Source organism: Saccopteryx leptura, chromosome 6 (genome assembly GCF_036850995.1).
Source record: "Saccopteryx leptura isolate mSacLep1 chromosome 6, mSacLep1_pri_phased_curated, whole genome shotgun sequence".
Taxonomy (NCBI): Eukaryota; Metazoa; Chordata; class Mammalia; order Chiroptera; family Emballonuridae; genus Saccopteryx; species Saccopteryx leptura.
In genome coordinates, this window is record NC_089508.1 from 18,913,521 (window position 1) to 18,930,379 (window position 16,859).

Consider the following 16,859-nt stretch of genomic DNA (forward strand, 5'->3'; position numbering starts at 1 on the left):
TGTGTGGATCTTAAAATGGTAAATTTCCTGCTAGGCCAACAGAGAGGTTTCACAAAGTATCCTTGCTTTCTGTGTTTGTGGGACAGCCGAGCTCGGGAGAAACACTGAACACAGAAGGAGTGGCTGAAACATGAAGCTCTGGAAGTAGGGATGCAAAATATTGTGAATGAACCTGTAGTTAATCGAGACAGGATTATTTTTCCCTCACTTCACATTAGACTTGGCTTAATAAAGCAGTTTGTTCAGGCTTTCAATAGAGAAAATGAATGCTTTCAACATATTATTTCTGTTTTTCCTGCCCTGTCTTTCAAGAAGATAAAAGCAGGTGTGTTCAATGGACCTCAAATTCGAACCCTCATATGTGATGAAAAATTTACCAGGAAGATGAATAAGGAGGAGAAAGCAGCATGGCAGTCTTTTGTGGCAGTTACAAAGAAATTCTTTGGCAACAAAAAAGCAGAAAACTATGAACTTCTGGTTCAAAGGATGCTGTTGCTTTCCACGACATTTGATGTAACATGAGCATTAAGATTCACTTCCTGAACAGTCACCTTGATAAGTTTCCCTAAAATCTTGGAGCTGTTAGTGATGAGCAGACTACTGCTAGAGCATCAAATGAGATTGTCCTCAACAAGTACATAAATGCAAGAACTACAAATGCAAATTTTTGCCTAAATAGAATTTAAATAAGTTTTGTGCAAATTTTATTATTAAAATAAGTGTTTTAATATGTTCTATTTTGAAATTGTAGACAAGTTCTGCAGCAATCATATCTTTTAATGTATTAGTGTATTTATAGCATTATATAAATTATTATATATTCACAAAGATGGTGCCCAAGAAGACATTCTACTTCATTTTGTTAAACTAAATGTTAAAAATTTTTAAATAAGATGAAAACCTAAAATCTTGATTTGCAAAGATACTGTAGCTTACAGAGAAAAAGTAATATCATATTTGAGATCAGCACACTCGAATTAGGTAAAAACAAGTGTTTCTGTGGATGCAACAAAAATTTTGTTCCCCAGTGTAATAGAACATTTCTCTTTTGGGTTTTTGGGTTGTATATTACTTATTATCATTCCCTCCATTGCTAGTGCTGTATATTAAAACATTTTTCAGCTGATAAAATTTTAGTTTAGAGTTTATTTTTATATTGTTTTTAAAAAATTTAACTTTATTCTTATCTAATCTACAACTCATATTCAAATATTATCAGTTGGTCTAACAATAATCAGTACAGTTATTTTCTCCCAATCCAATACACAGTCTAGGATCAATATTACATTTGTTGTATTTTCTCTTTAGCCTTCTTCAATCCAGAGCAGTTCCTCAGACTTGTCTTTTTCTTTCTTTTCAATTGTTGATCAGTTTTCATTTAAGTTTATTTTGTATTCAGCTCAGGTGTACAACACAACAGATACATTCAGTTAATCTATGACAAAGGAAGCTAGAACAGACAATGGGGTAAAGATAGTCTAGTCAATAAATGGTGCTGGGAAAATTGGACAGACACATGCATAGAAAATAAAGCTAGACCATCTTCTTGCTCCACATACAGGAATAAATAAACTCTAAATGGGTTAAAGACTTAAATACAAGACCCTAAACCATAAAATTCCTAGAAGACTACATAGGCAGTAAAAACATGAACATTTCTCTAGCAATAATTTTTTTCTGACATGTCTCCTCAGACACGAAAAACAAAAGAGAACATATACAAATGGGACTACATCCAACTAAGAAACTTGCACAGCGAAGGAAACCATCAACAAAATAAAATGACAGCCAACTCAATAAAAAATCTTATTTGCTAATTTTACATCTGAAAAAGGGTTAATGTACAAAATTTAAAAGAACTCAGACAACTCAACACCAAAAAAAAACAAACAAAAACAACCCAATTAAAAAGTGGGCAGAGAACCTGAATAAACACTTTTCCAAAGAAGACACCCAGACGGCCAATAGACATGAAAAGATTCTCAGCATACCTAATCATCAGAGCAATGCAAATTAAAAGCACAATGAAATACCACCTCACACCAGTCACAAAGACTAAGTCAAGAAACAACAAGTGTTGCTGAGGATGTGAAGAAAATGAACCCTAGTTCATCCTTGATGGGGATGCAGATTGGCGCAAACACTATGGAAAAGTATGGAGGTTCCTCAAAAAATTAAAAAATGAAACTGCCTTATGACCCAGTGATACTGTGTTTTATAGGCTCTATTTATATCTCAATACTGCCATAATTTTGAACACTCTGCCTTAGTAATACATCTAGTTTTATTGCTTTCATCTGTCAACCTAAATCTCATGGCCAGGCATGGCCACTCAGCTTTGACTTTGCATTTCTGTTTTTGCTTGAGGACCTCTACAGCTGTTAAATCTAAAGCTCAATGTCGTTTCCTCATTCTCTTCTTGCATTCTGTATTTCAAGTTTTAGCAACTATTTATTTATTTATTTATTTATTTATTTATTTAATTCATTTTAGAGAGGAGATAGAGAGAGAAGGGGGGAGGAGCAGGCAGCATCAACTCTCATATGTGCCTTGACCAGGCAAGCCCAGGGTTTCAAACGGGAAATCCCAGCATTCCAGGTCGACGCTTTATCCACTGCGCCACCACATGTGAGGCTTTAACAATGATTTATGACAAGAGCATCTTTCAGAAGATCTAAAAGCACTTTTTATTTCTTTGTAACTTACTCTATCATTCTAACCTAACATCAATTCCTGCTAATTTGATCGTCTAAATAGCACCCAAAATGGTATGCAACTACTATATCCCAAACACTATTTCCCCAGGTCATGTCCTTAAAGGTTCTTACCCAACTACTAAAAAAGTTTTCTAATTTCATTTCAGATATTTTAATATTTTCTTCCCTCACTGTAAGCTTCTATTTTTTCACCAAGAGGATATTATAAATCTCCTGTGTAAAAGCTTCTAGCTTTTTCTTCTCACTCACAGAATAGAGCTCAGGGCTTGTACGAGCCCCTTTCTGCCTACCACCTTATCTCACGTCTTGCAATTCTATATTTCACTATAAGGTCAAGCAATAATAAAATGCTTAGAAAGATGTTCTTTCTCATTTTTCCTTCTGTCAAATGGTTTTCAGCAACCCATTATACGTTTTGTTTTTGGAAAGACAGAGGTCCTGCGTAATATTATACCTGGCTACGTTTTGGGAGGTCTCTGTGGGATCTTAACCGTGTTTGGATCCATGAAATTCTCTGGAGAAATACAAATATCTTTTTTATTTCTCAGGTTGAAGTTGCTAGAAAATAAAATTTCTTAAACTAATTTGTACTTCTCTCATCTCACCATGTCAAGGAGTATTTATTCTAAAAATCACTCTTGTTAGCAAAAGTGAAATAATCTAGATGCAGAAGGTCAAGGGTCAAAGAAAACCTCTTTGCCACATTTACTACGGCATGTTTCAGAATAGAATCCTTTCTTTTCCAGTGCAAGAAGCCTGCCAGTGCTTCTGGAAAATCACCCCGTTTCCTGGCTTTGACAATGTTCACTGAGGGATTTAAGAAAAGTCTTTAAAAGCCTCCAATAAACTCACCACTCTCTTTATCCCTCTTTTGTGTACAACTTTGACTACTTAGCAACTACTCACAGCTTGAAGGACCAAGAAATATGTAAAAATTAGAATTGATTACCCACCTCCTTCTGGGTGACAATCATGGCTTACATTTGTCATGTTTTATGTTGTTTTCAAAGTCACCTCAAGATATCCAGGTTTCGCAGGCAGCCTTTCATAACTTGGGCTATTATTCTCATGAATACCTGTATGTCTTTAACCTGGCATATTTTCTCCCCACTGTATCTTCCCGAACTCATAAGATGCTATCAGAAAATCATTTCTATCCTGAAGCTTTCTACTTTGAATATTTTCACTCTCTACTCTAACACTTCTCATATTTTGACACATATTCTTTTCCATACCTCATATGCCATGTGGTTCAAAGTTCAGCATGGTGATGAAAGAAAGCTTGACTTGGGGTGGTAACCACACGAAACAGATGATGCCAATGTTAATCTACCAACAACATTGATTAGCAAACTTCAAGAACATATTCTTAGCACTAACCCTACCAAATTGGAGACTATTAATTTTAAGTGTCTTTCTAAACATCATCTTTTATTTTTCTAACACATTTCTTCTAAGATACCTTCTCCAACACTTGTTTAATAACCATCAGGATATTTAATACCTGAGTTATACTGAAAGAAATAAATTTATTGAATAAGGTCCAAGCATGTGTGAGCACTGACAGCATTTAGTATAATATGTTATAACTGCTTTTGACATCAAAATTCTCGGAACACATGTCAATGAATCAAATCTTCACCCTAGACCACTTACATATTACAGAATTATACATACATTTAAGGAGATTCTGATATGTAGTCCAAATTAAATATCTTAAAATGCAGATAGGTATATAAAACAAAGTGGACTAAATAAGAGAACTATTTTGAGGGGGATAAATTTGAAAAAACACTAATGATAACAAACTATTCATGAGTATGTTACCTCCCGATATGTTCTGCACACTGTCAGCTGCTTTATATTTCTTGGCTCTCTAATCTCAAACATTGTAATTCAAAGCAGTTATTTTTCTCAGTTTACAAGTGAGAGACTGAGGACCAAACAGATAAAGTAATGTCTCCAAGGATAGAGTTGAGAATCAACAAGAATTTCTGTCATAAGGGTCATGATCTAGGTTTGACTCTCTGTGTGTATCATTGACACCTACGTTTGCCCATCCTCTTGCTCTTCCCATTATTCTTACAGAATTATGAGTTCTGTTACTGTTCGTTAGCATTACCAGTATGATTTTTCAAATATAACTTGAATATTGACACATACAAGAAAATGATAACATTAGCTCATTTCACTTCTTTTCACATTTTCAATTTGTTATGTTTGCTTGGCAGATACGGGAAAACATGAATAACATATACATACATCTAATACAGCTATAGATATGTCTCTATTTCTAGTGCATATTTACTAACATACTTTTGGAAACCATTAATTGTTCATTCTGTCATCAATTTCAAAGGCATTACAATTCATTCAAGACTGCTAGAGAAATGATCTGTTAACTGTCCTTTCTACTACATGACTGCAAAACATGTCTGAGAAGTAATAAATAGCCGCATACCAAGTAATAAATGTTCTCTTTTTTTTCAAAACAAAGTCTGATTACTTGGGTTAAAAAAAAGAGAAATGCAATATTAAAGCATAGAAATGCTGAAATCTTTTGAGAAATGTGGTAGTATCATGTGGCTTGGTGAAATTGAATGCAGGTTGAGTTTTCTGATTTTCAATTAAAATGCAATCATTCTTGGAAACATCTATTTAGTTGTATTGCATGCTATAATTTTTCAATTCTTATTCATAATTTTCATTGGAAACAAAAATTAAACTATCAATCTTAAAATGATTTAAACTATTTGTTTATATCATCCTATGCCTCGGAAAATCTACTACTTTGCGATTGCTAATTGAAGACACAAAATAAAATATTTCCTTGTTGCTTATTACTTGTAGTTGATGAACATGTCCTAGAATTTATAGTACTTCAAAACTGCTGTCACAGAGCATAACAGGAAAATTAATTTCAGTTACTAATGCACACCTTGACTAAACCTCGTACCAAGAGCTATGGGACACATAAACATGATAAATACATTTTCAGTCTATTTCAAAGCATAAAATAAAAACCAATCATAGTTATGATCTTAAAAGTGCATTGTTCTTCTTTCTTTAGCAGTCAGAATTGTTGAATATGAAAATACTTGGTACCAAGATTGCAGGATCGCCTTAGGCCAGATCTGGCTTTACAGAATAAATGGAGTTGAACTAGTTGTCTCAGTGTCATCCCTGGTAACTTGAGAAAAGGAATTTGGGAGTCAAAGTGAGCTCTGGAGATCAGGTTTCTTCCATTTACATTTTCAGTAAAGTGTTCCTTTATCTGTATTATGTTGCCTTTTCTTCATCTCCTTACCATCAGTTTGGCTTTGTATAAGTCACTGTATATTATGAATTAGTGTTTCTTCTTTGGAAGAAATGTGAGGTGAGTCAAAGTGCTTTCATATATCAGATGCCATTCTAGCTTTGAATGACAAAAATCTATAAAAATTTTTCCTTCAGCATTTCTTTTTCTCAAGATATTAAGAATTTCTTTGTTGATACAGGAAAAAATAACTAATTGTTCAAATGACCCCTTATCTCTTAGACTGTGTAATAAGCTAAAAACAAAAAAATACACAAGCAAACAAAAAAACAAATCAAAGCAGAAACAAAACCAAAAGCATCTCCTAAAATGTTTTTTTTCCTGGACCCATTTTCTTCCTCTTCAACAAGACAGTAGTCTCGTTGCCCAAAGAGTAATGACAGAAACTGGACCCAGAATTCTAACGAAGGCTGGAGGGAGGTCCGCTAAGACACAGAGCTCTCAAATAAAAACACTCTTTTGTCACTAAATTCTCAAATAACCTATCTTACTATCATATGATAAATGAAGTTGTAGACAGGGAGGTCTCTACCTAGAATTGTGAACCATTGGCAATAATCTTGATCGCTTTCTCAATGACCGTTTTGGTTGTTTCTTAGATATACCCTCTCACCCCAATTCTGGGAGGCATCCATCAAAAGGGACAGAGCTTCTGAAGGACAGGCTCTCCAATTTGTGATAGGACTTTCATCATCTCTTCTTTCTCTTTATGCCCCTTCCAAAGCTATACCCCTTATTTGTCACTTAGGAAGGATGTGAAGAAAACATTTCATACCAAGTAGTTATGAAGAGTAGTTTTATTTTAATAGAGATACAATATAAAATCAGAAATATCTATAAACCTTCAAGAAGAAACTTTGATAAAATTTGCAGTCAATTAATCTACTTTAGGAAAAAGTTATGATGCTTGGTGCTTTAAAAATATCTAGTTGCAAAGAAGCTTGGTATATCTTAAGTCCAATGTATTCCTTTGACATAAGTGGCTTTTGCTCCCTTTTTATTGCTTTATTAATGCTAGGAACTAACATACTTTACAAATGTTTATTGCTTTTTCAAAATTATAATTTTCTAAATATAATAATAATTTTATTTTAAATTAAAAGTATTCATAGTAAAAATATGAATAATAAAATACAATTTTCAATGAGCTAATTCTTGTAATGAATTTCCCAATACGAACCGAACATATGTCAAAGATTGAACTCATTAATGAATGAACCCATAGAATGGTAGAGGCAGAATTGAAGAATGGGTAGGTACTTAAAAATGGTGAGGTAAGATCACTAAATTAGACATTAAATGGTTAAGGTCTTAAAGGGCAGGAAAGTCAAAACTTTTTGAACATATTTTTTTATTGGTCAGAAATAATTTGTATTTTTATATAAACATGCCACTTCATAAAATTCAGGGGCCCTAATGCATAACAAATAGTGAGTCAAACAAAAACATATTCTTCCTAGAAAATTAAATGATCTTTGGGTAGGTCTACTGGGCAATGATTCAAGGTGAGACTGAAACAAATAGAGGTTTTCTTTGACCTTATTTTCAAGTTTTGAATATATATATAATATATATATTATTTTAGACAGAGAGAGAAAGAGATGTGGAGAGAAAGATTGATTTGTTGTTATACTTATTTATGCATTCATTGGTTTATTCCTGTATGTGTCCTTACCAGGAATCAAACCTGCCACCTTGGTATGTTGGGATGATGCTCTAACCAACTGAGCTACCAGGCCAGGTGAATAATTTCTTTTAATACCTTCAGTACAGTTAAAATTTTCCACTTGCAAAAAAAAACTAAACAAAAATGAAAGGAAACCAAGAAAGTAAAACAAGAAAAGAAGTCTTACTACTTACTACATTGTCAGTTTGCATTGTCTCTCTACTCAGTAGATTTTTAGTGACACTCAAATATTCTGTACTACACAATTGAAATAATGTTCTGTAAATATATTATTTATTTTGGATATATCTGCCTACTTTTATGAGTTTATCAGTCATTGTTCTCACAAACAAGTATACTCATTAATTGGAAATGTAAAACAACCATAAAAAAAGTAAATTTGTTTTGTTTTAAAACATTTTGGTAGAAGTGGGAAGAGGTTTAAAATAATAAAACAAGATAAAATATGTTGGTGTAAATTGAAAGAAAATAGCTGCAAATATATAAATAAGTAACTGATTAGTAAATCATGCAAAGTATCCTGCTGAATTTTCAGAGTGAGAATTAATAAAGCGATGTTTTATGTGTGATGGATTGGGTAATAATTTGCCTGGTAGTTTTAAAAGGGCTGATTTCCATATCATTTTGTAGTGATTTAGCTGACAATTAGAGTAAGCATAGCCTCTTCGCAATATACAATTGTGTAAGTCCTCTCATAAATTAAATTGTTAACCTAGTGACATTATCTTCACTTTCAACAGTGTTTGTGTCATTCAGAGATGAAAAAGACCAATGATCTTTTATAAAGGTTTATGTACATTAATATTTTTTATATTTACCACTGTGTTTGCTTTTTAAATTTTAATTGAATTTATTGGGGTGACATTAGTTAATTAAATTATATAGGTTTCTGGTTTACAATTATATAATATATCATCTGTATGTTGTTTGGTGTGTTTACCATCCAAAGTCAAATCTCTTCCTGTCACCATTCATCCCCAGCCCTCTTTATCAAGGTGTTGTTAAAAAGAAAACTATAATAAGTGTTCTTGGAATAAAGACACAGGCATATTTAAAGTCGATGTCAAATACCTTTTAATTGTCATGTTTTGATTTCATGAAAGACCTTAGGTTCAGTAAACTATTGGAAATTTTATAAAGTCATTAAAGTGCATCAGAGAAAGAAGATAACTGATAGTTATAAAATCAATTACTTAGTTTTAGGAAATATAACGGGATTTAAGTTTATTTGCTTCCTGCTGGGAAGCTGTGACTTTTACTAAGTCTCAATAACATTTTCAGTATCATGTAGTCAGGAAGGGAGAGTATGAGGGTTGGTAGATTGAGTAACAGGGATTATACAGAAAAGTTAGCTTGATGCTAAAACTAAGTGGTAGACTTTTGCTCAGTGTTTTTGTTGGTTGGTTGGCTGACAGGTTTGCATTTTTTTTCTTCTTTAACTCTCTAACTGGTCCTATGAAGAAAACTATCATCCCCATTTTGTAGGTTTCAAAATTGAGATGTAGATGATAATTTAATTTTTTCACAATATCACACAGCTAAAGAGTTATGAAGCCGGAATTTGAACACATTTAAAACAACTACAGAGGTCACAAACGATGATGCTATATTGCTTTTACTAGTTTGGATGAGCCAGGAATTTGCTCAGTTAAGTAATAATTAAGTCTTTAAGGGTGAGAAACAATAAAAATCTTCAGGCTTCTTCTTTCTTCATGCACAAAGTAAAGACTTAAAAATCAGTTATAGAGAAGATACCTTTTCCTTTTATGATTCTAGGTAAGTTACTATGCTACTTTTCCAGAGTAAAAAACATGAGTTTCTTAGACTTATTGAAAATTAAAGATGATATTCTTATGCAGAGCATGTATGCTCACTATGATTATTTCTTTATAACATAAAATACATGTGGAATCCTACATGCAATATTTCTCTTACAATTCATTAATTCATGGTACAGCACCATGATGCATTTAGAAATACTTAAAATTTTAAATCTTGAAATCAGAATATTATCTACATACATTTGAAAGTTTGAAATATTGTTGTGTACAAGGATTATTTATTCAGTCTAGAATTATTGCTTGTTATACAAATGAATTCATAAATTCACTATATTCCATTTTTAGCCGTCTGGTTGATGGCCCATGGTTGGAAATCATTGATATAGAAATTGGATTTAAAAATTCTAAAGCAAATAAAAAAAAATTCTAAAGCAAATATATCTTTTTTTTTCCTAAAACACAAAGAAGAAATTATTTTGGCAATGTTTAATATCAGATCAATAAATGTCCCTTCATTGAGTGCATATATTAGATAATACAATTTTTAATTTATTCTAAAGGTGCAAGAATAGTTCAAGACTTTGGAGGGTGTATTAGTTTACCAAAAATGCCATAAAGTAGCACAGACTGGGTGGTTAAGTAACAGAAACTTATTTTTTTACCATCTCGGAGGCTGGAAGGTCAAGATGAAAGCATCAGCAGAGCTGCTTTCTCCTGAGGTCTCTCTTCTTGCCTTCTCAGGATGTCCTCACCTATTCTTTCCCTTATGTGTGTCCTAATCTTCTTTTATAGGGTCACAGAGCACATCGAATAAAGACCACCTTAATAGCTTTGTTTACCCTTAATTACCTCTTTAAAGAACTTATTTCCAAATACAGTTACATTCTGAGGTTCTGGTGGTTAGGGTTCCAACATAGGAATTTTGGGGGGACCAATTTCACCACAATTAATGTACAGCTTGGGGTTTGAAAGTGGAGCCCTCAGCCTAACTAGTAAAACTTTTTTTTACCTTTCTTGTAAAAGTATATACATAAACTATGGTATTTTAACTTTCTCCACAAAAAAGGAATTAGCTTAAAATAATTATTACCAAAAATATAAAACAAAAATATAATTTAAGTTTGAGCATGTAATAGAAAATATAGAGTTAACTAATCCCTTTCTCAGTTATGCAATGAAGCAAAAGCAATGACATATAGTAAGAGTAGTAGAAGGTCTGCTGGCTGGATAGCTTAGGTGGTTAGACTGCAGTAGTTTTCAACCTTTTCACAATTGGGAACAGGTGAAAACAGGAGAATTATTTCAGGACCACTAAGGCAGAAATCACCCTGAGCATAAGCAAATTCAACTCAGATCATTGGATCTATAATCTTTATAAACATGAAGGTGGTTAACTCTTTTGCATACTGGCATGAAATTTCTGGCAGACCAGCACTGGTTCATGGATCAGTGATTAAAAAACACAGGAGAGTATTGTGCTGACTCACAAAGGTTGCGGGTTTGGTCCCCATCAGGGCACATAACAGAAACAGATGGCTATTTCTCCCTACCCCACTTCTGCTCTATTAAAATCAATACATAAAAATGTAAAAAGAGGGATGCAAAAATAACTTAGTTTTTTTTCTCCTGTTATTAATATATTTTCTGCTCAATCATTGTTTCCTTTGTCCTAATTATAATCTGTTCAGCATTTTGTTTGAAAAGTGAGCAAGAGTGAAGTTATATAGCACTATCACAGAGATATGTGAGAAAAAACTTTGCTGACCTAGATCTGGAAAAAAAAGGTATAGTAGAGGTTCCTCAGATTACCTTCAATTCTAAAATTTACTAGGAGGACCCACAAGACTGAGAAGGTTCTATATTCATGGTTGCAGTTAATTACATTAAAATGACAAAGAGAAAATTCAGGAAAGGGAAAAACCTTATGGAGCAAAGGCCAAAGGAAACCAAACCTAAGCTTCTGAGTATCTTTCACAGCAGAGTAGCATAGAAAGAGCTTAGTTCCTCCAGCAACGATGTTTGATAACAAATGCAAATCATTGCCAGCCAGGAAAGTTCAACTGAGCTGGCATATCCTGAATTTAGTGGAGGTCAGTCACTACATGTAAGACACAGTCTTGTAGTCTTACAGTACCTGTATGACTTCAGACCCCAGTCTGAGAGCAACTGTTCACCATAAATAACATTATTAGTATAAAATATCTGGATAAACTGGTCCAGCATGCCACAAGCCCTCAAGCATGTTCCAGACAGAACATTCTAAGAGGACTGTCATAGTCATTTTCAAGTCTTTTTCAGTTTAAATGTTCAGGGGTAGAGCAGCAGAGTCCTGCTAAGTAAACTTTTTTCTTCCCAAGAGTCCACATTACAGAGAATGAGTCCAAGCGCTGGCCCTGCCAATAATCCAGATTGACAGAAAAAATGAGTGAGGTGTATCATTTTGAGGATTGAATTAAGTCTGTAAGTAAAAATAAGCAAGAGTTAGAAACTGAAAAAAACAGAGAGCATAGCAAAACTTCAGGAAAAAAATATTATATTGAAGGTCTAACTAAAACAATACAGTTTTAGAGATATTGTTATCTGATACCAGTTATATAACATCAGGAATGTGTAAAATGGTTTATATGAATAAAACATCTGGTGACTTGTACCAATATCTCTAACCTAGAGTGGACAGGCTTAAACCTATTTCTCGGGTGTGTATAAGTGAATATTTATACACAGCATATTTATAAGAGCATTTAAGTACATGTCATCTAAAATATTTCTCATATTGACTTAATTATATGCAGTGTTTGACATAATTAGCAAACTTCAGTTCAGATCTTACTCATGGAAAAGTTTTTATATATGCTAAGTGTGGCCTTGCTTCTAATTATAACTTGATTACATTGAATTTGTTTTTTTAAAAAACTATATTATCATTGTCTTTGATGAGAGAAACAGCCTATGGCCAAGGATACCTATAACCTTATTTGGGAAATATGATCAAGACTAAGACCTTTAATTCTATGTGGTTAAATTCTAATTTTATTTTTGTATCTTATCTCTCCTTAAATTAGAAGAATATTATTTTATTATTATTTCTGTTTGGGTTTTTTATTCCTTATTTGCTCTCTGTTCAGAAGCATGAATATGCCATGGCTGGGTAGCTCAGTTGGTTAGAGCAGTGGTCCCCAACCTGTTTTGGGCCACGGACTGGTTTAATGTCAGAAAATATTTTCACAGATTGGCCTTTAGGGTGGGATGGATAAATGTATCATGTGACCGAGACAAGCATCAAGAGTGAGTCTTAGATGGATGTAATAGAAGGAATCTGGTCATTTTTTAAAACTAAAACATTGTTCAGACTTAAATATAAATAAAACGGAAATAATGTAAGTTATTTATTCTTTCTCTGCAGACTGGTACCAAATGGCCCATGGACTGGTACCGGTCCACGGCCCAGGGGTTGGGGACCACTGGGGTAGAGCATCGTGCTGATATACCAAGGTTATGGGCTCAATCTCTAGTCAGGGCACACTTAAGAAACAATGAGTCATTGCATAGATAAGTGGAACAACAAATTACTATTCATCTCTCTCTTTCCCTTCTACTTTTTCTAAAACCAATAAATAAAAATTAAAAGAAAGAACAATAAAAGGCATGCTTATTTCTCATGCATGTACTAATTGAACTCTTAAAGTCTTTCCTACCTTCTTGTTTTAATATTGTATGACCACTTTAACACATTGTCATAAACTTTATGGTTTAAAAATATATATTTTCTTCTTTTATTGTAGGTCAGAAGTCTGACATAGGTTTCACTAGGATTAAATCATGGTAAGATGGTCATCATCTCTCAGGAATTTCTAGGAGAGAATCCATTTTCTTGTCTTTTCCCGTCGAGTAAACTGGCTCATTTCATTGGCTCACGGCCCATTATGACATTGACCATTCTACTCCTGTTTCCATTATTATGTTGCCTTCTTCCTCTTCTCTGCATGTTAAATCTCTCTCTACCTCTCTCTTATAAAGATACATGTGATTACATTTAGGGAGCTCCCTAAAAAGGCAGGATAATCTCATTTCAAGTTCACCCAGTCACATCTGCAAAATCATTTTTGCTGTATCAAAAAACATTCACAGGTAAAAAACTGGATTCCTTTGATGGCCATAATTTGGTTTTACCATACATCTATAGACTAGGTGTCCATCCTTGGTCAATAACTATTATTTATAAAGTACATCCTGCTTCATCTCGATATTTTCTTGATGTTTAGAAAATTTCTACATGAAGAGTCTGCAATTGTATCCAAGTGGCTCAGTTTATCAGCAGGTGATAACTAATGAAAGTACCTGGTTTTTAAATCACAAAGTATTTTCAGGTAATATATCTTTTCAAATTGAAGAACACCTTCTACAGGTGGTGTTGCAGAAGGCATTTAATGAGGTTTGAGAAACTACATTAGACAAGATTATACAAAAATTTCTTACTTTAGAATTTTTGATAAATGGTACATGGCTGTCTTAGATAAAAAGAAAAACAGAGTATATATGTGTATATCTATTTTGAGAATAAAATTAAATTTGATTTGACAAGTTATGAATGCTTTTTTCATGCCTGGAGGCAGATTATAAGTTAACATTCATGTAGAGTATAAAATATAATTGGAAAAGTAAAAAAAATATAAATGTAAAGCTCACTAAATTTTTCCAAAAGTGGACACACCTATGTAACAAACATGCACATTAAGAAATGAAATTACTAATAAATCAGTCAAATTTTAATCAAGGAAATAAACTTATTATGAGAAATATGTGAGGAAAAACAAATTTTGAGATTATACTTAACAGACATGTGGGAGAAGCTTAGAAAATGTAGGGCCAAAATAAAGAGTAGATGATCATAGATAGAGTTATTAGTCAACCTGGCTAAAACACTAGTGAGAATAGGTAGGTTGGAGCTTTAAAAATCTGCATCTTCTGCTGCCAAAATGAGATTTTTTTTATTATTATAAATTTTCATTAATTTTAATGGGGTGACATCAATAAATCAGGATAGATATGTTCAAAGAAAACATCTCCAGGTTATCTTGTCATTTGATTATGTTGCATATCCATCACCCAAAGTCAGATTGTCCTCCGTCACCTTCTATTTGGTTTTCTTTGTGCCCTTCCCCCTCCACATTGTCCTCTTCCTCCCTCTACCCCTCCATAACCACCACATCTTGTCCATGACTCTTAGTCTCGTTTTTATGTCCCATCTATATATGGAATCATGCAGTTCTTAGTTTTTTTCTGATTTACTTATTTCACTTCATATAATGTTATCAAGATCCTACCATTTTGCTGTAAATGATCTGATGTCATCATTTCTTATGGCTGAGTAGTATTCCATAGTATATATGTGCCACATCTTCTTTATCCAGTCATCTATTGAAGGGCTTTTTGGTTGTTTCCATGTCTTGGCCACTGTGAACAATGCTGCAATGAACATGGGGCTACATGTGTCTTTACATATCAATGTCTCTGAGTTTTGGGGGTATATACCCAGTAGAGGGACTGCTGGGTCATAAGGTAGTTCTATTTTCAGTTTTTTGAGGAACAGCCATACTTTCTTCCATAATGGTTGTATTATTTTACATTCCCACCAACAGTGAATGAGGGTTTCTTTTTCTCCACAGCCTCTCCAACACTTGTTATTACCTGTCTTTTTGATAATAGCTAATCTAACAGGTATGAGGTAGTATCTTGTAGTTTTGATTTGCATTTCTCTAATAACTAATGAAGATGAGCATCTTCTCATATATCTGTTGGCCATTTGTATTTCTTCCTGGGAGAAGTGTCTCTTCATGTCCTCTTCCCATTTTTTTATTGGATTATTTGTTTGTTTGTTGTTGAGTTTTATGAGTTCTTTGTATATTTTGGATATTAGGCCCTTATCTGAGCTGTTGTTTGAAAATATCATTTCCCATTTAGTAGGTTGTCTGTTTATTTTGTTGTCAGTTTCTTTTGCTGAGCAAAAACTTCTTAGTCTGATGTAGTCTCATTTATTTATCTTTGCCCTCACTTCTCTTGCCTTTGGAGTCAAATTCACAAAATGCTCTTTAAAACTAAGGTCCATGAGTTTAGAACCTATGTCTTCTTCTATGTACTTTATTGTTTCAGGTATTATATTTAGGTCTTTGATTCATTTTGAATTAATTTTAGTACAAGGGGACAAACTGTAGTCGAGTTTCATTCTTTTGCATGTGGCTTTCCAGATTTCCCAGCACCATTTGTTGAAGAGGCTTTCTTTTCTCCATTGTGTGTTTTTGGCCAGACGGTTATACTAGTGAATTCTATCAAACATTCAAAAAAAAAAACTTGGTTTCTATTCTACTCAAAGTCTTCCAAAAAATTGAAGAAGAAGCAATACTTTGAACACATTTTATGGGGCCAACATAACCCTCATACCGAAACCAGGCAAGGATGGCACAAAAAAAGAAAACTACAGACCAATATCTCTAATGAATGCAGATGCTAAAATATAATACTAAACAAAATACTAGCAAACCGAATACAACAACATATTAAAAATATAATACATCATGATCAAGTGGGATTCATCCCAGAATCTCAAGGATGGTTCAACATACATAAAATGGTTAACATAATACACTATATCAACAAAACAAAGAACAAAAACCACATGATCTTATCAAAAGATGCAGAAAAGGCATTCGATAAAATACAACACAACTTTATGTTTAAAACACTCAACAAAATGGGTATAGAAGAAAAATATCTCAACATGATAAAGGCCATTTATGATAAACCATCAGCTAACATCATATTAAATGGCATAAAACTGAGGGGTTTCCCCTTAAATCAGGAACAAGACAGGGTTGTACACCCTCTCCACTCTTATTTAACTTGGTGATAGAAGTTCTAATCCAAGCAATCAGACAAGATAAAGAAATAAAAGACATCCATATCAGAAAAGAAGAGTTAAAGGTTTCACTTTTTGCAGATGATATGATCCTATACATCGAAAATCCCAAAGACTCCATAAAATGATTACTAGAAACAATAAACCAATACAGTAAGGTCACAGGATATAAAATTAATATATAAATGTTTATAGCCTTTCTATATGCCAACAAGGAAAGATTAGAAAACAAACTAAAAAAAAAAACAATCCCCTTCACAATTGCAACAAAAAAATAATAAAATACCTCGGAATAAACATAACAAAGACTGTAAAGGGCTTATATAATGAAAACTACAAATCATTGTTTAGGGAAATAAAAAAAGATACAATGAAATGGAAAAATAATCTTTGTTCTTAGATAGGAAGAATAAATATAATAAAAAATGACCATATAACCAAAAGC